The sequence below is a fragment of the Chelonia mydas genome, chromosome 6 (genome assembly GCF_015237465.2).
Source record: "Chelonia mydas isolate rCheMyd1 chromosome 6, rCheMyd1.pri.v2, whole genome shotgun sequence".
Classification (NCBI taxonomy): domain Eukaryota; kingdom Metazoa; phylum Chordata; order Testudines; family Cheloniidae; genus Chelonia; species Chelonia mydas.
In genome coordinates this window covers 131,785,958-131,812,828 of record NC_051246.2, presented here as the reverse complement: position 1 = coordinate 131,812,828, position 26,871 = coordinate 131,785,958, and the positions used below count along the sequence as shown (strand labels likewise).

The 26,871-nt window shown below is 43.9% G+C and overlaps 1 long non-coding RNA gene across 1 annotated transcript; it reads right to left on the bottom strand.

Moving 5' to 3' along the window:
- Positions 1 to 318: 318 nt before the first annotated feature.
- On the bottom strand, positions 319 to 26,435 carry LOC122466225. The gene is made up of 3 exons (XR_006291584.1): positions 26,365 to 26,435; positions 15,385 to 15,537; positions 319 to 2,387 (listed from the first exon to the last, which is right to left on the bottom strand). It is a non-coding gene; the product is annotated as an uncharacterized LOC122466225 (long non-coding RNA).
- Positions 26,436 to 26,871: the final 436 nt, after the last annotated feature.

Below are 26,871 nucleotides of genomic sequence, written 5' to 3'. Positions count from 1 at the left end.
TCTCTAAGAATTATGTGCCAGCTTCCCAATGTTACATTGGTCATTTGAAGTCAATGCACAAAGTTTCAAAAGATATCCCAGGGCCATGACCTAACAGTGTACCGGGTGTACTTGGCTATCATAAAAAGCGATGGGGAAAACTGGAGGTAACTAACTTTTCAAAACATTGTCAGGCTCTGGTTTTTGTTATGTTCACAGCATACACACAGAGAAATTAGAATATTTTAGGGTTTTTTTAATTTTTCTGGAAGGTTGCAGCACAACACTGCTTTATTTTTTAGAAGGTAGAACTTTAACACACAAGAACCAAAACCAGAGACACACAAAACAGGCTGCTCCCTAAGGGAGAGAGACACAACTCAACCCAGTTTTCTCAAGGCTGGCTCTTTCCAGACTGACTGGACCCAGATGGCACACTTCCCTAGAGAGTCCCTTAGCCCGCACACAGGAGTAGGATACTCTTCAACCTAAAGTAAAAGCTTGTCATTTTAACAGGGTTTACAACATACCCCGGCTTTCAAAAGTAAAAGTCAAACCTGGTTCAGACTCAGCTCCCACTTATCCAAAACCAAAGTTTGAGGCTCATAGGGGTGACAGGAAGGGGTATTTCAGGGACTGGCCCTCTTGATTTTCAAATGACAAAGGGAACTTCTGGTTCAGGGCTTCTCCATTAAGGGCTGTACTCACTTGCCAATAGTTTGTCAAAAGTACAAGTATCTTAAAACAAGCACTCAACTGAAATGAAAACTCTCCCAAACGTTCTGGAACAAATATGAATATCTCCGTGTTCATTCCACGAGTTGAATGGTAACATAACCCTTCTGACAGGTATTGATGGCAGCAAAAAGGCTGGGGGGGGGGATACAAAAATGCATTTGGAAAAAACAGCAATTAATACATCAACAAATTCTATGAGGTAAGACTCTCATCCCTCAGGGGGCCATAATCATAGTCCCAACCTCAGTCCTCATGGCCACAATGAGTGCCTGGTGCATTCTAGCTTCTACTTCCTTCCCAGCTTCCCATTCCATTCACTATCCTGGATCAGAGGACTCCAAGAATACTGGCAGGCCAGGGCTGCTCTGGAGGCTCTAACCCCTGAGCCAGCTGGAGTGATTTCAGCTTTAATTGCTGGGTAGAGGGGCTGGCACCGCGCCCCTTAGGTAGCTATTGCTCCGTCTGCAGCTTCAGCCCAAACTGCCTCAGCGCGGCTCCAGATGCCACCACTCTGCACCATCCCAACTGCTGCTCTGTGCTGCCTGATGGCTCACAGCTGCTGCCACCCTCTGTGCCAACCATCACCTCCAACCATCCTCTGTTCTGCACTGTCCACTCTTCTGCAACGGTCTCAGCTCTTTAGAGAGGGACCAGTGGTATCTAGTCCCCTTATAGAGTCCTCACCACCAGGAAGATACCCTCAGCAGAAGGCAGGAACCTTTGGGTTTTTTTCTTTCCCGTCTCTCCTGCTCCTTCAGCTCTGTCCAGGGCCCCTTACCGAACTGGGTCTGGCAGCAGGCACAGTCACAGTGACCCCACCCAGAGCTGATGTTCATGCCAAGTCCTTGTACTTCTCTTGTACTTCCTTTTATTGCTCCGAAATTCAAAACTGAATTGAATTTTAACCAAAATGTCCCAAACCCAATACCTCAAAATGCCACATAAAACTGAAATGCAAATGAGGTCTGGCCCATTCAGGCAATTCTCTTCACTCTCCAAGAGCTGCTGGCAGAGAGCTCCTTTCCCCAGGAAGCCCCTGCCCACCTAAAGTTTCTTAAGCAGCTCTGGGCCACACTTATCCCATTCCACCAACAGCGGTGACACTTTACTCTCTTAGGGTACGTCTACACTGCAATTAAACACCCCTGGCTGGCCCATGCCAGCTGATTTGAGCTTGCAGGGTCAGACTAATGGGCTGTTTAATAGCAGCATAGATGTCTGGAGCCCGGGCTCTAGGACCTTGCAGGTGAAAGGGTCCCATTGTTCAGGCTACAGCCCAAGCCAGAACATCTAGACCACAATTAAACAGCTCTGCAACCTGAACCCCTCAAGCCAGAGGCAGCTGGCAGGGGCCAGCTGCAGGTGTCTAATTGCAGTGTAATATCCTAGGGCTTCAGGCCACAGGGCTACATTAAGGACAAGTTTTTCTAGAGATGTTGAAGTAAACTCTGGGCATTAGTCACTAGTGAAAATATATACAAGGAAATAGATTAAAAATAGGTACAAATGCTGAAAAACCCGAGAACTCAGATGCACAGGTGGGCAAAGGCAGGATCTAAGACAATCTCTAATTAAATTTCCTGTCTGTCTTCTGCAAAAGCCCAGTTGACTTCTGTCACTTTTGGTGGACATGTGCTGTACGTCTTGGCATCAGACGCCATTCAGAAGTGCTGAAAATCAGAAGAGAAGGATCAGGTTCAGACCTGGGGCAGTGTAACTTTGTCTGCACTGTGGACGACAGACGTGTTTTCCTGCTTAGGTGTCACAGCATAAAAACAATATTCAGATAAGAGGGAAAGCAGATGAATAGACTTCACAAAATGCAAAGTAGGTTAGAACTGCAATTCAATAAAAACTCAGACACTTTAGGGTCATCCCTTTGGTGAAGACTCTGAAGATATTAGATATGCTGTGACTCCTCTCTCCAATTTAAGTATGTGCATCAGTAGCAAGAGATAATATAAATTTTGCATCCACTTTTGGTCTTAAATATGCAGTAATATGCTAACAAGAGGAAAGAAAACCTGCATTTAAATGTCATGCAAGTTATATTGTCGCACAAATATTTTGTGCCCCAGAGATAGGAAACTACTGTGTTACACTCCAGTTTCTAGGAGACCCGCACAGCTAAGCGTTAAGACATGCTTCATTATTCAGTGCTATTTGCTTCATTCTTTGCTTTTTTCAAAAACAATTACTGATCACCCAGAGTAAAAGAATCCCAAGGAGAGGAAATTGGCCTCTTCCATAAACTCTGGAGAGCAATTACTCATATTTAAAATATAGTCAGCTGTAGGCTACAGTATGTTGCAAAAGCAAATCAGCACTAAAAGTGTCTCTGGTAATTCAAATGATATGTTTTGAATTGGATCTCTGTTCCACTGCATATTTATATACTGCGTGCCGTACGTGTAGCACACACACGTCAACTATCTGAAGAAAGCATTTGTTTGAAGCTGTTTGGCTTCTTGTATCATTTAAGAGGCCTCTGCATTGTCATTTATCATACAAATCAATCTAACATGGATGCCACCAGATTTTTTTCCTAACTGTCATTTCTCTATTTTGTATTCTGACTGAGAGCATTCTGGGACACTGCGGTGTCAGGAAAATTTGACAACAAAGCATGAAAATGCAGATGGTTCAGAAAGACAAAGTACAACTCAGCAAAAAACAATCTTTAAGGCAGGTTAGAACCAAAGCTGTTTTTTTCCCCGACAGTACTTTCTTTGATCAGCTTGATTAAATCAGTTCAGCTGGAGTCTACACCTCTCCCTCTATGCACTTTTCGTTCTCTCTCACTCGCTCTTTTTTTGCCTATACAAGCAAGTAAAAATTAGGGCAGATTTTCCTTGTCGATAACGATAATCACACAAAAGCTGTGCTTCTCGAATTGCTTTGCAGTCTTACCCTGAATTCTGGATAGAGGCACTTAGAGGATATTGCTCAGAACAGTTTTTGATGACCTGGATGCCTAATTTTAAGCACAAAACTCCATTCTCCAGCATCTAAATAAGTGGTCTAATTTTTTAGAGGTCTAACTGCAATGTCCTGCTGAGTCCCTCTAAAAAAACCAGGTCATTTATCTGAGTACACCAATATGGCCTAGGGTGCTTAACTTTAGTCTCCCAACTTTGAAAAATGTGGGCACCACACACAGAAATATAAACACACATACAATCAGTTTGAGGGCTATGAGGATGTGTGTATTTGCTTGTAAAAGTTCTCCCCCCACACACATCATAAGCTAAAGGGCAGACACACCAAGCTGGACGATTGAGGTACAAAAGGAGCACTTACCGACGATAAAGTCATTGCAGAGAAACTAAATGAATTCTTTGCTTCACTCTTCATGGCTGAGGATGTTAGGGAGATTCCCAAACCTGAGCCATCTTTTCTAGGTGACAAATCTGAGGAATTGTCACAGATTGAAGGGTCACTAGAGGAAGTTTTGGAATTAAATTGAGAAACTTAACAGTAACAAGTCACCGGGCCCAGATGGCATTCACCCACGAGTTCTGAAAGAACTCCAATGTGAAACTGTGGAACTATTAACTATGGCTTGTAACCTGTCCTTTAAATCAGCTTCTGTACCCAATGACTGGAAGATAGCTAATGTAACGCCAATATTTAAAAAGGGCTCTAGAGGCGATCCTGGCAATTACAGACTGGTAAGTCTAACGTCAGTACGGGGCAAATTAGTTGAAACAATAGTAAAGAATAAAATGGTCAGACACATAGAGGAACATAAATTGTTGGGCAAAAGTCAACATGTTTCTGTAAAGGGAGATCATGTCTTACTAACCTATTAGAGTTCTTTGAAGGGGTCAACAAACATGTGGACAAGGGGGATCCAGTGGACATAGTGTACTTAGATTTCCAGAAAGCCTTTGACAAGGTCCCTCACCAAAGGCTCTTACGTAAAGTAAATTGTCATGGGATAAGAGGGAAGATCCTTTCATGGACTGAGAACTGGTTAAAAGATGAGGAACAAAAAGTAGGAATAAATGGTAAATTTTCAGAATGGAGAGGGGTAACTAGTAGTGTTCCCCAAGGGTCAGTCCTAGGACCAATGCTATTCAACTTATTCATAAATTGTTGGCAGCTGGTATCAAGGGTCAGTCCCAAGGGTCGGTCCTGGGGCCGGTTTTGTTCAATATCTTCATAAATGATCTGGAGGATGGTGTGGATTGCACCCTCAGCAAGTTTGCAGATGACACTAAACTGGGAGGAGAGGTAGATACGCTGGAGGATAGGGATAGGATACAGAGGGACCTAGACAAATTAGAGGACTGGGCCAAAAGGAATCTGATGGAGGTTCAACAAGAACAAGTGCAGAGTCCTGCACTTAGGACGGAAGAATCCCATGCACCGCTACAGACTAGGGACCGAATGGCTCGGCAGCAGTTCTCCAGAAAAGGACCTAGGAGTTATAGTGGACAAGAAGCTAGATATGAGTCAACAGTGTGCCCTTGTTGCCAAGAAGGCCAATGGCATTTTGGGATGTATAAGTAGGGGCATTGCCAGCAGATCGAGGGATGTGATCATTCCCCTCTATTCGACACTGGTGAGGCCTCATCTGGAGTACTGTGTCCAGTTTTGGGCCCCACAATACAAGAAGGAGGTGGAAAAATTGGAAAACGTCCAGCGGAGGGCAACAAAAATGATTAGGGGACTGGAACACATGACTTATGAGGAGAGGCTGAGGAAACTGGGGATGTTTAGTCTACGGAAGAGAAGAGTGAGGGGGGATGTAATAGCTGCTTTCAACTACCTGAAAAGGGGTTCCAAAGAGGATGGCTCTAGACTGTTCTCAGTGGTAGCAGATGACAGAACAAGGAGTAATGGTCTCAAGTTGCAGTGGGGGAGATTTAGGTTGGATATTAGGAAAAAACTTTTTCACTAGGAGGGTGGTGAAACACTGGAATGCGTTACCTAGGGAGGTGGTGGAATCTCCTTCCTTAGAAGTTTTTAAGGTCAGGCTTGACAAAGCCCTGGCTGGGATGATTTAATTGGGGATCGGTCCTGCTTTGAGCACGGGGTTGGACTAGATGACCTCCTGAGGTCCCTTCCAACCCTGATATTCTATGAAATGATCTGGAGAAAGGGGTAAACAGTGAGGTGGAAAAGTTTGCAGATGATACTAAACTGCTCAAGATAGTTAAGACCAAAGCAGACTGCGAAGAACTTCAAAAAGATCTCACAAAACTAAGTGATTGGGCAACAAAATGGCAAATAAAATTAATGTGGATAAATGTAAAGTAATACACATTGGAAAAAATAACCTCAACTATACATACAATAAGATGGGGACTAACTTAGCTACAACTAATCAGGAGAAAGATCTTGCAGTCATCGTGGACAGTTCTCTGAAGATGTCCATGCAGTCTGCAGCGGCAGTCAAAAAAGCAAATGGGATGTTAAGAAGCATTTAAAAAGGGATAGAGAATAAGATGGAGAATATCTTATTGCCCTTATATGAATCCATGGCACGCCCACATCATGAATACTGCGTACAGATGTGGTCCCTCATCTCAGAAAAGATATACTGGCATTAGAAAAGGTTCAGAGAAGGGCAGCTAAAATGATTAGGGGTTTGGAACAGGTCTTGTATGAGGAGAGATTAAAGAGACTCGGACTTTTCAGCTTGGAAAAAAGGAGACTAAGGGGGGAGATGACAGAGGTCTATAAAATCATGAGTGGTGTGGAGAAAGTGAATAAGGAAAAGTTATTTACTTGTTCCCATAATATAAGAACTAGGGGCCACCAAATGAAATTAATGGGCAAGAGGTTTAAAACAAATAAAAGGAAGTTCTTCACACAGCGCACAGTCAACCTGTGGAACTCCTTGCCTGAGGAGGTTGTGAAGGCTAGGATTATAAGAGGGTTTAAAAGAGAACTGGATAAATTTATGGAGGTTAAGTCCATTAATGGCTATTAGCCAGGACGGGTAAGGAATGGGGTCCCTAGCCTCTGTCTGTCAGAGGGTGGAGATGGATGGCAGGAGAGAGATCACTTGATCATTACCTGTTAGGTTCACTCTCCCTGGGGCACCTGGCACTGGCCACTGTCGGTGGACAGGATACTGGGCTGGATGGACCTTTGGTCTTACCCAGTATGGCCATTCTTATGTTCTTAAGGTAAAAAGCCTCAAAACTGTAGTTGTGCGCAAGTCCCTTTCCTCAGGCTGGATTTATGAAGACAAAAAAAAGATTAAAAATCAAGAGCAAAGCACCACAGAATTCTTGGTGACCACCACCAGAGGCCTTTCCAGACTTCAGCAAGCTGGGAGGGGAGAGGATGTGCCCTTCCCTGGGGGTAGCCACTCTTAGGAGCAGATGTATAGAGCTGTTAGAGGAAGCCATTGCACAAGAAAAAATTTTATTGGTCCTGCAAACCCCAGGGACTATGCTACTTGTTACTGAGCACCATCCACAGGTACCTTATCTATTAACTATTTACACATGCTAGGAGCCTGGGTAATAAACAAGAGGGATTGGAATTGCTCTTCAATGAGCATACATTTGACCTAATTGGTATGACTGAAGCCTGGTGGGAAGGTTCTGATGGTTGGAGTGTTACAATCCATCGTTATAACCTATTTTAATAAGGACCAAGCAAGCACAGTTGGTGGGGGAGTAGCACTCTGTCAAAAATGGCATTACCTGTTTCCAAGTCCCTGATCACTAAGAAGCAAATGATCTTGAATGCTTACGGATCAGTGCTCTAACCAATCAACTGTGAGATATGGGCTTTGCAGTTACTACCAGAACATCCAGGAGCATGAATCATGGACCATTGCAATAGGCATCTGCTACAAACCAGCATAGCACGCCAGGCCGACTGGCTTTTTAAGCACCTATCTACAATGTGTATGAGAAAAAGCTGCACTATCATGTAGAACTTCAATCTGCGACACATGCTGGAGGTGTCATGCTAAAAGTACTAAAAGATACTTGGAATTTCTAAAAATTATAGATAATTTCCTAACAAAAAATGTTGCATCCAACATGGAGAAATTCTATATTAGACGTCGTCTTGACAAATAAAGAGGATTTGTTCACAGTACTAAGCTTCAGTGGTAGCCTAGATGAAAATAATTATGGCTTTATTGCATCTGTGCAAATACAATGAAGTCCAAACCAATAATATATATGTGGTACTAAAAGGGCCAGTTTCACAAAGATAAAAACAATTATTAGCCAGAACAGCTGAGAGAAAGAATTTAAATAGAAAAATGTGGATTGGGAAGTGTTTAAGAATATTTTACTAGATGCCATCCCACAAAAAGAGACCATCCCACAACTGAGAAAGAGGTTAAAAAACATGCTGGTTTAGAGGGAAATGAAAACAGCTATGAAAATAAAATAAAGTAAACCCAGTCTATAACAAAGGGGAAAAAGGGGAAGTCGATAGCAATGAATCATAGAATCATACAAATGTAGCACTGGAAGCAATTTTGATAGTCCTGCCTCAGTGCAAGGTACTGGACTGCATGACCTAAGTATTATCTAGACCATCCCTGACAGGTTTTTGTCTAACCTGTACTTAAAAAACCTCTACCTCCCTAGGTAATTTGTTCCAGTGCTTAACTACTCTGACAGTTAGGAAGTTTTTCTTAATGTCTCACCTTAACCTTTCTTGCTGCAATTTAAGCCCATTATTTCTTGTCCTGTCTGTAGGGGATAAGAATAGTTTATCATACTTCTCTTTATAAGAATGGTTTATGTACTTGAAGGCTGTGATCATGTCCCACCTCCGTCGTCTCTTCTCCACACTAAACAAACCCATTTTTTTCAATCTTTCCTGTAAGACTGTTGTAAATTAGAATGAAAATTAGAAGCTAGGAATTGCAGAAAATTGATAAGGGAATAAAACGAACACAAGGAGAAATGTATGGCCAGAGGACAATAAGAAGTTTAAGCATATTAGGAACAAAAGGAACCCTAACAATGGCACTGGTGCATTACAACATGAACGTGATAGAATAATGATGCAGAAAAGGCAGAAGTACTCCATAAATATTTTTGTTTTGTATTTTGAAGAATGTCTAGAAGATGAAATAGATGGTGATGATGAGGAAATGTATTCCATTCCAATAGTACCTATGGAGAATGTTAAACAGCAGCTTCTAAAGCTATACATTTTTAAAATCAAATCAACAAGCCTCGATAACTTGAATCCAAGACTTTTAAAAAAGAGTTGACCAAGGAGCTCTCTGGACCACTAATGTTGATTTTCAATAAGTATTGGAACACGGGGGACATTCCAGAAGAAGGCCAATGTTTCAATATTTTCAAAGGCATGACCCAGGTACTTATAGTCCTCAGAACCTCACATCAATCCCAACCAAATAATGGAATGGCTGATATGGGACCCAATTATTAGGCATTAAAAGAGGGCAACATAACGAATGCCAAGCAATGTGTGTTTATGGAAAATTAGTACTGCACAACATTTTAATTAAAAAACTAGAATGATACAAAATAAACATGTCACATATTAAATGGATTAAAAACTGTGACAGTTATCAAAATGTAATTATAAACGGGGAATCCTCATCAAGCAAGTGTGTTACATGTGGGGTTCTGCAGTCATTTGTGCTCAAATTTGCAGATGACAAAGCAGTAAATAATGGGGAGGACAGATCACTGACACAGTGGGGTGGATCACTTGGTGTTTCAGCAAGCCAAATGTAAGGTAATACATTGAAGAATAAAGAGTGCAGACTACTTACAGGATGGGGACTCTATCCTGGGAAGCAGTGACTCTGAGAAGGACGTGGGGTCATGGTGTACAATCAGTTGAACATGAGCCCCCAGTGCAATGCTGTGGCCAAAGGGGCTAATGGAACCCTTGGATGTGTAAACAATGGAATATTGAGTAGGAGTAGGGAGATTATTTTACCGCTATTCTGGGCTGTTGTTTTAACATGGCTGGAATCCTGTGTCCAGCTCTGGTGTCCACAATTCAAGAAGAGTGTTGATAAACTGGAGAGGGTTCAGCGAAGAGCCTCGAGAATGAGTAAAGGATTAGAAAGCATGCCTGACAGTGATATGAGCTCCTTAAGCCTATCTGTTCAGCTTAACAAAAAGAAGGTTAAGGAGTGAGTTGATCACAGTCCATAAAGTACCTACATGGGAAACAGAAATTTGATAATAGAGGTCTCTTCAATCCTCAATCCAGCAGACAAACGTATAACAAGATTCAATGGCTGGAAGATGAAGCTAGACTAATTCAGACTGGAAATAAGAACATATGTTTAACAATAAGGGTAATTAAGCATTAGACCAAGTTGCCAAGGATTGTAGTGATTCTCCATCACTAGACATATTTAAATCAAGACTGTTTATTTTTTTCTAAAAGTTCAAGACAAAGTCCTGGACTGGAAAAAGGAAATGATTCAGGGAAGCCTTTGGCCTGTGTTATGCTGGAGGTCAGATTAGATTATCACAGTGGTCCTTTCTGGCCTCTAAAATCTATGAATATGGGCAGATATAAAGCCCCCTGTAAAGGAGGTGTTCTCAAACTTCATTGCACTACAACCCCATTCTGATAACAAAAATTACTACATGACCCCAGGAGGGGGACCAAAGCCTGAGCCTGTTTGAGCCCTGCCGTCTTGGAGGTGGGCTAAAGCTGAAGCCCAAAGGCTTCAGCTCCAGGTGGGGGGCCTTTAACCTGAGCCTCAGGCTTCAGCCCTGGGTGGTGGGGCTCGGGTTTTGGCTTTTGGCCCTGGGCCCCAGAAAGTCTAACACCAGCCCTGGTGACCCCACTAAAACAGGGTCGCAACCCACTTTGGGGTCCCGACCCACAGTCTGAGAACCACTGCTATAAAGCCACCACTGCTACAGCCTCCCCTTTATCTTTTAGAGCCCCACCCCATATCATCGATGGTATGGGCAAGGATCCCAGGCTCTCCTTGTTGTGACCCCTGAAACCCTGGGTGTTAAGGAAAGAGCCCTTCTAGCTTGTTCCATTTCTTCTCCCATGTTCACTTTGTAAGCAGCAGTCAGTGAGAAGACAAGCAAAATAAACCTTTATTTAGAAGCGAGTGCAAGCAAAGGGCTGAATGCTTGGGTATTCTATGCCAGTTCTGAATAGAGATGAGTCCCTGAAAGCCAATTCCAATTACATCCAAGGGATACGTAACCACGTGAGCTGTGCCAACTCAGAAGATTTAGTCAGCTTTCCCATGGGTTAGCCAATCTCTGAGCTCACAGCCTGCAAAGCCTTACGTGTTGTTACACCTTTGGGTGAAGTTTGTTCTAATTTGCAATGTTCTTTTGTGGTGAAGAGGGAGTGAAAAATATGTCAACATTTTCATGAGGAACATACAGAATTGAAATCTTCAGATAATAAGAATTCAGCGTTGGAATGTGTTGTTTAAAGGTGAAGCCCAAATGTTCAGTTACAGTGAAATTAAAGCTCTGGCAGATTACCAGGATATTTCAGCTCGCATATTGCAAAGTTCCATTTTCATGTATTTTTCTACAAACTACTGAAAAAACTGATCTTTAAACTCCGGGTAGGATGCCTCTTTATAAATAGATTGAAGCAAGGTTAAATCCTCTGCAATTTACACTTTTTTGGTTCTATTTTTAACACAGAATCATAGAATATCAGGGTTGGAAGGGACCTCTGGAGGTCATCTAGTCCAACCCCCTGCTCAAAGCAGGACCAATCCCCAACTAAATCATCCCAGCCAGGGCTCTGTCAAGACTTACCTTAAAAACCTCTAAGGATGGAGATTCCACCACCTCCCTAGGTAACCCATTCCAGTGCTTCACCACCGTCCTCGTGAAAAAGTTTTTCCTAATCTCCAACCTAAACCTCCCCCACTGCAACTTGAGACCATTACTCCTCATTCTGTCATCTGCTACCACTGAACATGCAAAAAGCAATTAGACCCCAGTGTGTTAGTGAAGATTGGTGGGTAGGGAAGAGTTCTCCATGTTTCTAAGCAATTCTAATCAGAATTTTGTAACTAACCTTTGAAGAATAAGACACTCCAGTTCTATGAATGAACCTGAACTGTTATCCAAGCAAATAGCGTCTGTTCTACCTGTGCCAGATTCTGCAAACTTTCTTTCTGGAAAACTTCCACTGGCTTCAGTGGGAATTTTGCTCAAGAAGGCAAAAGATTTTGTCTGAATTTAATGCCTGTTTTGTTACTCCTAAGTAAAGCAGGAAACTGTTCCAACAGAACATGCTGATTCGATGGGACTGACATATTCCATGGGCATGTGTTTCATGAGGCTTTTCTACATGGGGGTTTAATGGAGCTCTAGAGAGCTGTGATTTCTAACAGACGCTAACCTGTTGCACATTAATTGGCCCCTGTAGACCCTACTGGTGTCCTTTAACCTAGTGTTGTTTGAACAGTACAACATTAAAGAGCACCAACAGGGTCAACACAGACCAACTAACGTGCAACACATTAGTGCGTTTTGAAATCACAGCCTCTTGGGATGCACTATCCCACTGTGTAGACAAGCCTATAAAGGGCCACTGGGATCATCTAGCTGACCTCCTTGATAACAGAGGCCAGAGAACTTCCCCGAAATAACTCCAAGAACATTTTTTTAGGAAAACATCCAACCTGGATTTAAAACGGTCAGTGATGGAGAACCAACTCCAACCCATTGTAGTTACTCTCGCTGTTAAACACGTACGCTTGATTTCCAGTCTGAATTTATCCTGCTTCAATTTCCAGCCATTGGATCATGTTAGACCTTTCTCTGCTGTCCTGAGGAGTCAGCTATTATCGGATTTCTGTTCCCCGTATAGGCACTTACAGACTGATCAAGTCACCCCTGAACATTCCTTTTATTAAACTAAATAGTGTGAGCCCCTTGAGTCTATCGCTAAAAGGCAGATTTTCCAATCCTATCATCATGCTTGTGGCTCTTCTCTGTACTGTGCTGATTCTGCCAAAGATTTGGATGGAAATCAGGCAGGTTTCCTGCCACCTCACCTGCTCATCTCATCAGCAGCCATAATTTCCTGGGCTACTACGGCTTCCAAGCTCCTGGCGGGCTTCCACAGAACTGGGATTCCCAGGCTTCATGGTTCACAAAGTTCCCAGGCTCTCGATCTGCCCACCTTCCAGGTTCACTGGCTGGCCCACAACCTGGGTTCCCCAGCAACCTGCCTGTCCTCCTCCCCAGACAGCTGGGTCCTGAGGTCTGCCTAGCTGCCTGCTTCCCTGGGCAGACAGGCAAGCTGGCCAGCTATGGACCCAGGCAGCTGTCAAACCGAAGTATAGTTTCATTCTTTGTATAAATTGAATTGTTCTGCAAAGCCCTTCCCAGGAAAATACTGGTGTTGGATTTTTCATCCTGATTTGGGATGATTTAAAAAAAATAAATCACAAAAACCATGTTCATAGTCGGCACCTTTGTTACAATCTCTGCAGACCTTAATGTACCGGAAGACTGATCTCCCGTCCCCTCCCTAGAGGCAATCAATCCAGTGAGGGTTTTGGATATTAGTGGGGTAGGGTGAAGAAGCTTGTACTTCCTGTCAATGCTGTACGTGTTTTGAGGATAAATAGGGACCATCAGTGCTCTCAGTAAAGACTCTTTCATGAGCACTTGAAATTAAGACCAAAAAAAATCTGTAGTGAATAGTGTGAATGTTATAGCATGTGAAATGCTTAACAGTACAAACTAGCTGAAGACCAGTTGAGAGGAACCAGGAGTTAGCCTTCTAGCACCTAAAAGGTATAACTGAGCATCTTCATGTTTGATCTCTGAAGACTGAACTATGAGAACAGAAAATAAGTGTGTGCAAAAGAGACAAGCCCACGGCTTGAGAATTCCACATAGGGCTTTGTATCTTCATTAATAAAAAATTTCAGGATTGCACCCTTGATTTCTCATACCACTCCCCAGTATATCAAAAAGTCAATCCTACAGCCTTGCCATCTGTCATATTATGTTTACTTCTGCAGAAGGTGGTCATTACGTTAGTTGCTAGTCTATTAGGTTCTGAAACACAGCAGAGACTTCTAATTATTGTTAAGGAATCTAGAAATAAAACAGATCTGCTGCTCCATCTCCCTGCCAGGACAGGTGGCTCCCTACTGTGAATTTACCAGTGTATCCTGTCTAGTTTTAAATAAGACCAATAAGACAGCTCCTATCAATTCCCTTCAGAGATTATTCCACAGGTTAATGGATCTCTATGTCTAGTAAAATGCCTTGATACCTGATCAGTATTTCCCCTTTCTGCATTTCAACCTATTGCTCCTATTTATATACCTTTTAATCTAAACTACAATTCTTCTCCCTCTTGCTGTTCACACTCAGAATATTATAGACTGGTGCCATGTTTCCTGTCATTTAGCCTATCCACTATACATATTCAGCTCTTCATCGTGACTTGTAACTTCATTACAAGTCCCTCAAACATCCCCATTGGTCTCTGAACTCTCTGCAATTTGCCAATATCTGGAGAGTACGAAAATATACCAAACATAGCAGAAGTTTACAGAGGGCTGATTACTGCCTTCCCGCATGCTGTGATACCTGTGCATCGGCAACTCAAAACTATGAGCCATTTTTTCTCCCATATTGTATTAGAAACTTCAGACTAATCTGCTGGCTGCCCACCTCATACCCAGTAAGTCTCTTTCAGCAACACGCTGGAAAAGTTTACAAAGCCTTATTTGTGCATTGTTTAAAGCTCCTTCCCACTTAGTATCAACTGCATATTTCACTCCCAGGCTGTTTGTTCCCTCTTGTGAAGGTACCTAATAAAACTGCACCTGGAATTACAAAGCTCCTTACTGAACCACATCTCCAAACAATTCATCATGCCCCTTTATTGACTATCCATCAGCCAGTTTTAATCCAGTGGGCAGGAGCTCAGGTTTCCCCCATTGGTGGCATTGAAATGGAAGCTGAACTGTCAGATTTCATTTTCAATCTGAAGTGGCATGCATCTGAGAATCAATGCAGCTAAGATTTTTAAGTTCAGGCTGGCATCTTGTGTCATGGGCACTAAGGAGCTGTAATTCACTTATTTGATTGTACCGGAATGCCACTTCACAAGGTTTCCCCCGGTCTGTCTAATGTCTCTGGAAAATTTGATGCAGAGCCCTATATCAGTCCCTTTATATGATTTCAGGCTTTTATGCTTGGGTATTGTAGGACAGTGCTGAAAAGGTCAGAGAATAAAGCTGCAGTCTGACACCTTTGCCCATTATTCTATCAAGTGGAGTGTACTCTATGTGGAGTGTGAAGTGTCGGTGCATCGGTTAGTAAGAACATTATTTTCATGCTCTAGTCTATTTGAGAGGAGTGAAGAGAAAATGAGACGTTATTTCTGTTTGTCCCAGGCTGCCTCTTTGTTGGTACAAACTGCACAAATCAGGAGGCGTGACTGGCAAGGGGCAACATCGCACACACAAAAGCCCTGCATTAAGCAACATGATCACACTTTTAGGAGACAATATGCGCCAACTCTTAAATTGCAGAGAAAAGAGGAACTGCAGCCACCAGCCACAACGAGCCTGAGACAGGAAAAAGTGGTACTGCATTGATTGTTGCTTGCCTAGAAGCATGTACAGAGGAGGAAGAAACAACAATTGTGCTGATCAAGGCTGACTGAAGGGGAGCCATTTTGTTACACCTCTGATTGGCATTGTGTTCTCTTGCATACCTTAGGCTGGGATTTCTGCTCCGTCCCATACGCACGTTGCAGAATGGCGACATTTCAAAAGGTTCCAATTTCCTCTTCTCATTAGGAAGTCTCTTTTGTTCAGCGACAGCAATGCTATTGATCAGGGAATCTCTCCCCTAAACAGACAGACATCTGAAAGCAGAGTCAGTAAAAGGTTACCCGATATTCAGCATAGTCACCACACTATGCAGCATTCAACATAGTATCTTCATGTGCTGGTGGAAATTAACCTGCTTCTCAGATCAGCAGACTCCTATATTTGAACATTCCCCTTGTGGCAAAACTCAGTGTCACAGAACTTTCACCTCAGTTTCCCCACAATGATCTTCAGCCTACTCCTACCACAAAGGTGGCTGGGCCTTCTGGCCACGCCACTTTAAAGCATTCACCTCCTTTCAGGGCAATGGAGAACTATAGGCCCAGTCTGAAAACAAAAGTCGCTGGCCCCACTGGGCTCAGCCCCCTTCCCCTCAGGCGGGATCCCAGCAGCAACAGCCCATCTCGCTGTCTAATTAGCAGCTTCTGGGCTTCAGCCACCCAGGCCTGGTCTAGCCCCGTACCCAGGACCTCTGGCATGCCATAGCCCTCAGCCAGTCCCAAGCTTGAGCTGAGCTCCTCGTCTCACAGTGGTGCAGCCTGTTCACTCCTCTTCTCACTCAGCCCCAACTGCTGGGCTTTCCTCCCCTTAGGCCAGCTGGTGATAATGTTGGGGTGACTTGGAAGTGGCTCTTTATTGCGGCTCCTCTGGCTTTTTACAGAACATGATCTTAAAACACTGTGTGATTGAATTATTATAAGCTGTAGCTCACGAAAGCTTATGCTCAAATAAATTTGTTAGCCTCTAAGGTGCCACAAGTCCTCCTTTTTTTTAAGCCAATCTAAGTTATTAACCAATCAGGATGCATTTATGATGTTATTAACCAATTAAGATATCAACTTGCATTAACTTAACTTATTTGCTGTGAGAATAATAATAATATAGCACTACAGTAAATGAAACAATGAATTCACACGACTGTGGCTCTTTTGGGTAAGGCTGATCGCTAATTTGGCTTCTGAACCACTGAGGTCTGGCTATCACTGACCTAGACCATCCCTGACAGCTGTTTGTCTAACCTGTCCTTAAAAACCTCCAGTGACGGAGATTCCACAACCTCCCTAGGCAATTTGTTCCAGTGTTTAACTACCCTACAGTTAGGAAGTTTTCCCTAATATCTAACCTAAATCTGCCTGGCTGCAATTTAACTCCATTAGTTCTTGTCCTGTCACCAGTGGTTAAGGAGAACAATTTATATAACCCTCCTCTTTATAACCACCGTTTATGTACTTGAAGATATGTTGTTATTATTGTTATGAGCCCCTCCTCAGTCTGCTCTTCTCCAGACTGCACAAACCTTTTTTTTCCCCATAGGCCAGGTTTTCTAGACCTTTAATCATTTTTGTTGCTCTCCTCTTGACTTTCTCCAATATGTCCACATCTTTCTTGAATGGTGGTGCCCAGAACTGGACACTACTCCAGCTGAGGCCTTATCAATGCTGAACAGAGCAGAAGAATTACTTCTCGTGTCTTGCTTACAATACTCCTGCTAGTTCATCCCAGAGTGATGTTCACTTTTTTTTTTTTGGTAACAATGTTACACTGTTGACCCATATTTAGTTTGTGATCCACTATGACCCCCACATCCTTTTTGGTGGTGTTCCTTCCTAGGCAGTCATTTCCCACTTTGTATGTGAACAACTAATTAAACTAGAGTACTTTGGCATTTGTCCTTATTGGATTTAATCCTTTTACATTCAGACCAATTCTCCAATTTATCAAAATCCTTTTCAATTCTGATCCTGTCCTCTAAAGCGCTTGCAACCCCTCCCAAGTTGGTATCATCCACAAACATTATAAGTGTACTCTCTATGGCAGGTGTGGCCAAACTGTGGCTCGTGAGCCACATTCGGCTCTTTTACCATTAAAGTGTGGCTCACAGAGCCCCCCAGACTCCCCCACATTCCCCACCCTACAAGACTCGGGGGGGGGGGGTGGAGAAGGGCGCAGCTCAGGCCCTCTGCCTCGCAGCGGGTTAGAGGCTTCTGCCCTGTGAGGAGGTTCTCAGGGCTTCAGCCCCACAGGATGCACCTGCTGGGGCTCGGGGCTTCAGCAGGAGTGGGGTTGAAGCCCCAAGCTCTGTCAAGTGCCTCTGCCACAGCTAAAGCCCCAACCTCTGTCAGGTGTGCCATGTCTTTCAAACTTCTGAAGATGGTCACATGCGGCTTGGAGGGTCAGCAAGTTTGGCCACCCCTGACTCTATGCCATTATCCAAATCATTAAGATATTGAATAGAACCAGATCCAGGACATATCCCTGTGGGACCCCACTAATTATGCCCTTCCATCTTGATTGTGGACTATTGATAATTACTCTGAGTAGTTTTCCAGCCAGTTGTGCACCCACCTTACAGTAAGTTTGTCTAGCCTATATTTCTCTGGTTTATGTATGAGTAGGTCACTTGAGACACTATCAAAAGCCTTACTAAAATCAAACTATAGTACATCTACTGCTTCCCCCCATCCACAAGGTTTGTTACCCTGCCTAAGAAGGATATTTTGTTGGTTTGACACGATTTGTTCTTGACTGTTACTTATTACCTTATTTTCTTCTAGGTACTTACAAACTGATTGATTGATGATTTGCTCCATTATCTTTCTGGGTACCAAAGTTAAGCTGACTGGTCTGTAATTTCCCGGGTTGTGCTGATTCCCCTTTTCATAGATAGGTAGGTGCAGCAGGGGAGTTGGGCGAAGGGGCTGGCAGCTGGGGAGTGTGGGGAGCTGCGGGGGGGGGGGGGAGGAGCTGGCTGATCATGGGAGCTGGGAGCTGCAGGGGGAGCTCCTCACTGCCCATGGAAGGAGGAGGGACCTCTGTGAGCAGTGGGGACCTCTGCCAGCAGCGGCAGCTGGGCAGCTCATGGGTCGCTGCCGGCAGCAGCTGGTCCATTGTGGGGTCCCGCCACCCGCAAGGGTGGGCTGCTGCAGGATCCGCAATGTCACGGAAGTCGTTGGAAGTCACCGATTCCATGACTTCCACGACCTCCATGACATAATCTTAGTCTTAATATTCACTAATGGCTCAAAGTCCTCGTCAGTCGATTCCTTGAGTATTCTAGGATGTATTTCTTCCGGCCCTGCTGACTTGATGACATGTGACATGTAAAGAATTACTTTGACTTGTTCTTTTCCTATTTTCGCTTCAGCTCCTATGCTATTTGCATAGATGTGCAGTATCTTAGTCATCCAATCACTGCTAACTTTTTTGGTGAAAACTTAAATATTTCAGTTGTCAGCATCAGTTTCAGAGTTATCACCCCACTGAGATGAATGAGGAGTTCATGTCTCTCAGATCTACCATTGAAGCTGTCCCTCTTCTAAGGAACACAACACTCCATCACCTTATGCTGGTTTTCCATTTGACAGGTTCTCTTCCCAACCATAAAGGCTAAAATATTTTAATTTGTGCTGTTTACCAAAGGTGGAATTTTCAAGAGTGCTCTGTGCTGGCCTAACCTTGCTCCCACTAGACACAATAGCATTAACTTCAGTGGGACCGGCTGAGCCAACGATGAGCACTTTTCAGAGTCCCACCCTCCATCCTCACCCCTCCATCTTGCCAAACCTGAGTCCTGCCCCAATGTCTCAGCTCCTGTCAAAGCCAATTCAACCCCAACTTGCTCAATAGTCACCTCTTCTTCACTTCAAGTGCCTTAGTGAAGGCAAGATGTATATTGAATCTTGTGTGGGAATAGAAGCCTACATGAGGGCCGTTGGCCCGAGACAACATAGTGGATAAAGAAAGCTTTGTACACCATTGGTGAGGGTGCTTGGCTTTGCCAAAGAAAACGAGTACGTGAAAAAGTCTCAGCTTTTCCTAAAAAAGCTCTTTAACTTGGTGGTAATGGCTGCATAAATGACACCGAAAACTGTGCGGTCAAGCCGAGGAAAGGATATTTCTAACTAATTATTCCCAGAGCAAAGTTTCTTTACATATTTATTTATGGCAGATATAACTTGCATGAGTAATACAGATAGACACTCACACCGCACACATCGTAAAACGCTAGTACTGGAGATAGCATGAATTCCTTGTACAATTCCAGGGTGTCAGTCTGACAATTTATTCTGAAAAGAAACATGTCCATTTTGCAAGCTTCCCAGAGCACAGGCCAAGTGAAAAGTGCACATTTATTAATTTAAGTCCAAGTGTCTGAGAACAAGGGGTAAGAGACATTTCGGATCTCTCTTTTCTGCTTCCTTTTACAAAGCTAGGTTTTTTAAAAGTTGAGATAAGGTCATTGATTGCAAGTGGGAGCCTGCTAGTTTAATAACCACATAAAAAGGGGGTGGCTGTGTAGTTTTTGCAAGCTTCAAATGCTGGGTTGATGAATGATTCGTGCTGTTCATAATAGGTTTTTAATTTCTCACTGGAAGCTTTAAGCAGTCCATTGTAAATGGAAAACAACGCATTCGCCAAATCGCGCATTTGAAATGCACAATCTGCATTTTTAGGGAGGCAAATGGCACCATTAAATTCCTAAAACAAAATCAAAGTGTTCCATTGTATTATTAATCTAAATGTCACTTTCATAAGTTGTTACTTAAAGAGTGTATTCACATCCAGCAATTTCCTACTAGCAGTTACAAAACAATGGACCGTGCCAAAAGCAATTAAGTAAATCACATAGTGGACTCCAGTTCTTCTGTCTTCTCCTGGGTGATTTGGGAGTGGAGATTAGACTAGTTGGCAGCAGCTGAAGAGGAAATGATACCACGCAGTCCGGGTTCGTTAAGGTCTCTCCAGTCAAGCTGACTAACTGAAAGACATGATGTCATTGCAGCCAAAGTGGTGGTTCTGCCATTAGGCCACGTGGGGTAATGTCCTGCTCAGGAATATCAGAAAATAAATTTAAAGCAAACTAAGTGTGTGTTCCTCCTAATTCCCTGTGCTATTTGCAGCTGTTAATTAAAGAGAACAGCATTACTGTCTTCCAGACTGTGCAGTTCAGATCTCACTGCTGTGGGACTTCAGAAACTCGGCCTGAGCTGTATTTAACAGCCCAACCGTTGCAGTAAGCAACGGCTGCTTAGCTAAGCTTTGGCGAGCTCCCTTAACAAACACATGCAGAAGAGCCCCATGGAACATCCTACAATGAGCCAGCTGCAGTTCTGACCCAGCTCTGCCACCTACTTAAACCTGTTTCCATTGAGGGAAGAGCCTTGGCCCCGGGTGAGTGCGGACAGGCTGACTGTCACCACTTGGGAGCAAAAGAACAGCCACAGAGGAGGGTGGCTTAGAAGCTGATAGGCTGACCAAAGAAAACCAAGCAGTTCTTTGCTCCCATCTTGCAAATAGCAGGGCCTGAAGGGAGCCGACCAGGAAGTTAGCATACAAGACTTGGGCTTGCTGCCTGATCTTTAGGGGATTAATATTATGGTTTATATAACATGGGTTAGAGTCTCAGAAGATAAGTTTTTTGTCCCAGAATTAGGCTACACAGAGTTTTGCAAGGACCCTTGGGAAGTATGACAAGGACACTCACACTGAGAGCAAAAAAATACAGCCTTCAAGATTTGTATTGAGTTAAATGGAACAGTGATCAACTGGGAAAGTAATCAGCCACACACACCCTTCCTTGGTATCCTGGTGGTAACCTGTGGCCTCTGGCATGCCAAAAAGTCCAATGGTCTAGGTTCCTCAACTCTCAAGTGGAAGATGAAGAAATTAAGAGATGCTAGAGAGCTAGAAAGCTATGGAAAGACCCGAGAGAAACTTAAAACCTGACTAAAATTAATCAATTAAACAGGGTGGATTGTCCCCTTGTACGGCCTGAGCACCATTTGCCCACCTGTCCGAACTTAATTTCCTCACCCACGTAATATCGAAGTGTGCTTCCTCTAGAGGCTGGCATGTTCATATGTATTAGTGACAATTAATACTTACATCTCTTCCTTCTGGCTTGAACTGGTTTGGTGGTGATTATTTCCATGTTCTTTGTGCTGTACCTGTTACCTTTATAAATTTCAGTTCATAGAGGGCAATCAGTTGGCCACTTATCTATGCCAAAGTTCAAACGTAAGTATGCTAACTTGCTTTTGCTATCACCACTTATCTATGTTAAGTCAAACATAGTTATGCTAATTTGCTTTAGCTCTTCTTCCAGAATGTGGCCAGTATGTTCCTTGAGTTACTGCTCAAAAATACTCCAGTACAAAGCTATGAATCTATTATAATAAAACAAACAAACCCATAAGAAAAGCTATAAGAAAAGCAAACAAGCAGGCTAGCCCTATGGGCTATAGGCTGAGTGGGTAAATGCAGCCAAAACAGTACAAGATACCAGTGAAAGAGTTAGCCTTCATGGGCTCCTCCAAGGGACAGCATCAGCTAATGCTGTCAGAGCCTACGAGCAGGCCCAAAGGAGACAAACAGCATGGTGGGGCTGCAGGAGAGCTCAAGAACTAAAGAGAACAGGCTTGAAAAGGCTGCTCAGTTCCCTTAGCAGGGAGGCACATTTAAGCAAGAAATATATCTGAACCTGAGTGGAATAGACAGCCACTGTCCCTGGGGACAGTCACTCAGACACTGGCTGCAGAGACCTGCACAGCTGGTTGGGAGAGTCCTATGACCTGCCAGACTGCTGGTAAAAGCGATCTCCATTATTTCACATCCCAAAACAAGAAATTACCTTCTCAATCCCACAAGATATGTCCATGATAATACATCACTGAAGGGGAAGGGACTGTCTAGCCAACCTTAATCGCTCACTTAGAATTTTCTGAACATCTGTTTTGGCTTTTACTCACTGTTCCTTGCCTGACATCTGGTCCTGAGGTCAGAAGAAATATTCACACCAACCACATGCCTCCCTATATCAATCTCTAATTAGCTTTCAGAGGCCGCAGACATGCACAAGTGTTGCATATGTAACAGGTTTGAGGAAAGCAGGATGCTAACGTCAGGGATAGTATTTCATTCCTCTTCCTGCAATTCAGCTTACCTCTCGACTGTGGAACACACCAGAGGTTCGGCTTTCCACAATATACGTACAGAGAGCGAGAGAGGGAGAATGATACGGGGAGTGACAGAAAATCTGTAAAGGAAAATGTTTGCTATGTGTATACACAGTCCTCGGACGTACGACGCCCAACTTACATCGGATGCCACTGACAATGCTTTTCAATTGACTGCCCGTTTGGCCCTTACAACACTCGATTTGCGTAAAGTTCGCTTGAAATCACTTCTTGGTTGTGTTATTCTGGTATGGAGCAGGAAGGGGTCACTTCTGATGGACTTTGAGGCAGCAAGGTAGCTTGTTGCCAGGTAGGGTTGCTGCTTGTTTTTGATTGACTCCCGGCCCCGGGCTCAGCCAATCAAAGCTTGAAAGCAAATGGCTGAGGCTCAGCATATGTGCCGTTCTCCCTGGCTTTCTGAGCCTGGGTTGCCGGCATTCGGAGCAGCATGTGTGCGTCGATATGTTCGTTTGAATGCTGTTTACAAAATACAGCGTACAGTAAATACAGTAACGTTGTGACTTTCGTCATCTATAATTCATTTAGTACAAAAATCCGGGTTATTGTGGTGAAAATAGTGTATCAAGCCTTGGTTCAGGAACCAATCCCCCCGTCATACCATTGATTCCTATGGGAAACGTGGTTTTGACTGACATTGTTTCGACTTACAACACAATTCTGAGGAACAAATTGTGTCGTAAGTCCGAGGACTCCCTGTATTTACTTATACACACACACACGCGTGTTTCCTCATTACCCTTGAAACAATTGTGAATTTTGTCAATAGCAACTCTGTTAAAGATTCAGAGGGGTAGCCATGTTAGTCTGTTTCAGCAAAAACAACAAGGAGTCTTGTGGCACCATAAAGACTAACAAATTTATTAGAGCATAAGCTTTTCCCCAAGTCTTAATACTATCAGAATTTTAAATGTGATATATAATTATGTATGCACACACGCACACACCTAGGGGTTCACCTCTGGAAGGACTCACCCTTCTCAGTCTCTGGGGAATGTTGTCTACACCCTCTCTAGGGCACATCAGTTCCTTAAAGTCTGAGACACAAGTAACAGCCCTATGGTCTCCTTCAAACACCCCTTGAGTCATTGCAATGACACTCTGTAATTTGCACAGCCTGCAGCAGCTCGAAACCTTGTCTTCTCCAGTGGGGCAGGGAGCTTGCGGTCTAAATCCAACAAGCTGGGCCAGTCCCTGGAACACAATCCTTACAGTGGAGCCTTTGGGCCTTGCACTTCTCCACAGCTGGGTTCTTTCAATCTGGCAGTGACTCTCCTATTATAAACTCCTCCCCTCAAGTTCCCTTTGGTTCCAATCTCAGAGCAACCCTGGGTATGCCCTGCCAGGCTGCTCGCCCACAATGGAAATCACCCAAGGAGCTTCAAACATCTAATGAGCCTGTCCAGTGCCCACAACACCCAATGTGTGAATGATTGTGGCCCAGCTGAATCACCCTGCCTGGCTCTTGCAAGTCTACAGGCACACAGAATTCCACAAACCAAAACAAGAAACTGGTTGTAACCTCCCTGCTTGCTTACACCACTAAATGCTGCAATGCCAGCATGTGGAGTGCACATCCACTATTTAATACTCCGACTAAGGTCCTCATGGAGGTCGGGACCAGCCAGTGATGTGTGGATATCATTTTTAAAAGTACTGTATTGCACGGAACACCCTCCTGCCCCCCAAGAAATCCTCAGCTCTAAATCTAGGTGAATAATAGGGAAAAAAGATGGGAATACTGTATGAAGTTCGTATATATTCAGAAATATTGATAAACCCCTCCAATTTTCAAATTAATTATTTGCAAAGGCAAATGGAGTCAAATATGTTATCAGAAAAATTCATCAAATAAATTGTTCAAATATTATTTGACCAATGCCACTCAAGTCAGCAGGGATGCCAGAAACAAGTGAGGTGGTTAGGGGCTCGGACCCTTTCCAAGGTCATGAATGTCACCATAACAGGGTGGCTCCCCCGTTAATGGCTGGAGGGTCTGGGGCTAGCCAACTAAGGAGCTACAGCTGGGAGAGATCAGGTGTTTTCCCTATAAACATCAGCAGGAGGCTGCAACAGGGATGAGGAGGGATGCTTAGGGATAAAAGATTGCAAGGAGTGAGCAAGATTCTAGCAGAGTCCGGGAAGCTATGAGAGAGACTCCAGCTCAGTAAGGCCTGGGAGTGGCCTGCCAAGAAAGGATATTTTTGATCACAAAAAGCCTGGTGATGTTTTATTTGAACAGTCCAAGAGGGGAAACTGAGGCAGACTGCCTGTAGTGTGACCCAAAGGCAACCAGGAGGTTCATGAGAGGCTGCTGACCCGGACACAGAGACCTGGTTACATCCATCTTTGCTCAGCGGTTGTCAAGTGTTATAGTATTGTTATGTCATTGTTCACGGCAATAATTTATTCTGCTCTGAGTAGAGTTTTGTCTGTGACACTCATTAGGCAATTGTTAACGAGCTGCGGTGCTGAGACCACTGCTCATCGTGCTGGTCACTTTCTTTGCTTGCACTCCCCCCACCTGTTTGGCACGCACACCTGTTGTCTATCATCTGACCTGTGGACTGTAAGCTCCTTGGGGCATGTCAAGGTTCCTTCCCCACTCTGAACTCTAGGGTACAGATGTGGGGACCTGCATGAAAACCTCCTAAGCTTACTTGTACCAGCTTAGGTTAAAACTTCCCCAAGGTACAAACTATTTTACCCTTTGCCCTTGGACTTCCACTGCCACCACCAAACATTTATCTGGTTTATTTATTAGGAAAGCGTTGTTTGGAAACGTCTTTCCCCCCAAAATCCTCGCAACACTTGCACCCCACTTCCTGGGGAAGGTTTGGTAAAAATCCTCACCAATTTGCATAGGTGACCACAGACCCAAACCTTTGGATCTTAAGAACAATGAAAAAGCATTCAGTTTCTGAAAAGAAAGATTTTAATAGAAGTAAAAAAGAATCACCTCTGTAAAATCAAGATGATAAATACCTTACAGGATAATTAGATTCAAAACATAGAGAATCCCTCTAGGCAAAACCTTAAGTTACAAAAAGACACACAGACAGGAATATTCATTCTATTCAGCACAACTTAATTTCTCAGCCATTTAAAGAAATCATAATCTAATGCATATCTAGCTAGATTACTTACTAAGTTCTAAGACTCCATTCCTGTTCTGTCTGCGGCAAAAGCATCGCACAGAGACACAGACCCTTTGTTTTTCTCCCTCCTCCCAGCTTTTGAAAGTATCTTGTCTCCTCATTGGTCATTTTGGTCAGGTGCCAGTGAGGTTACCTTTAGCTTCTTAACCCTTTACAGGTGAAAGGGTTTTTCCTCTAGCCAGGAGGGATTTTAAAGTTGTTTACCCTTCCCTCTACGTTTATGACAGGGCATGTTACATGTCTGTAGAGTGACTAGCACAACGGGACCCTGACACGCTACTGCATCATCACATATTAACATTGCCGCTCTCCCTCCTCACCGAGCAGCCCAAAGGCCCTTCTGTAAAGAGACCACTGGTGTGGGGTCCTGATACAGCCCACACACATATTCATTTCCTTTGTCAGAAACCTGACAGAGCCACCACCATCCTGCTTGCCAAACCCCTCTCACAAAGGTGCTCCTGGTTCACCCAGACAGGGTGACATCCTGGCCATACACCCAGGCCAGCTGAGCCCGGCCTCCCTGGGCCACCTCCTCTCCCCCTTGCCCCCTACGCCACCAGGCCAGCTCAGTCCAAGGCTTCCCCCTGCTGGGGTAGTCCCAATCAAGAAAATAAAAAGGGATTACTAATCTCCAGGGCCCATATGCCGGGGAGAAGGGGATGTTTCTCTCTCTGTTTCTGGGGTGGGCCCTCGCTGAGGGAAGGGAGGCCCCTTTTGGGGCAGTTACCTTACAGATTTTGGCTTTCCCTCTGCTCTGCTCTGCCCAGGCTGGGGTTTGCAGGTCTGCTCTCTTCCAGGTCTGCCCCCAAATGAGTTTTCTCCAGGTCTTTTAATTCCTCCACCACATGGAGCATTTGCTGCAGGTGCGGCAGGGCGGGGCTGGCTGGACCAAAAGGAATTCCTTAACCCCTTGTGCCCTCCACTGAGTTTTTTCACCCCCTTGCATCAACTTTTACAGTATAACACTTATTTAAATAGTGAGAATAAAATTTATCTCCCTTTTCTCAGCCACAGCCCAGTTACTTACCCATTTTGGTAGCTGCAGAAGGTTTTTGTAGATTTAAAACCTATGTGAAGCACTATGAATATTATCATATTATGGCAAAGGTGTTTAATCTTTAAGCAGCCAGGCCCTTGGGGTCTTTATCTCACAGGCAATTGCCCACTGTCTGCTTGGCACAGTGATGCACTATTCATAAGTAGCTCCCCCATCACATTCAGACTTAGTCTGTAA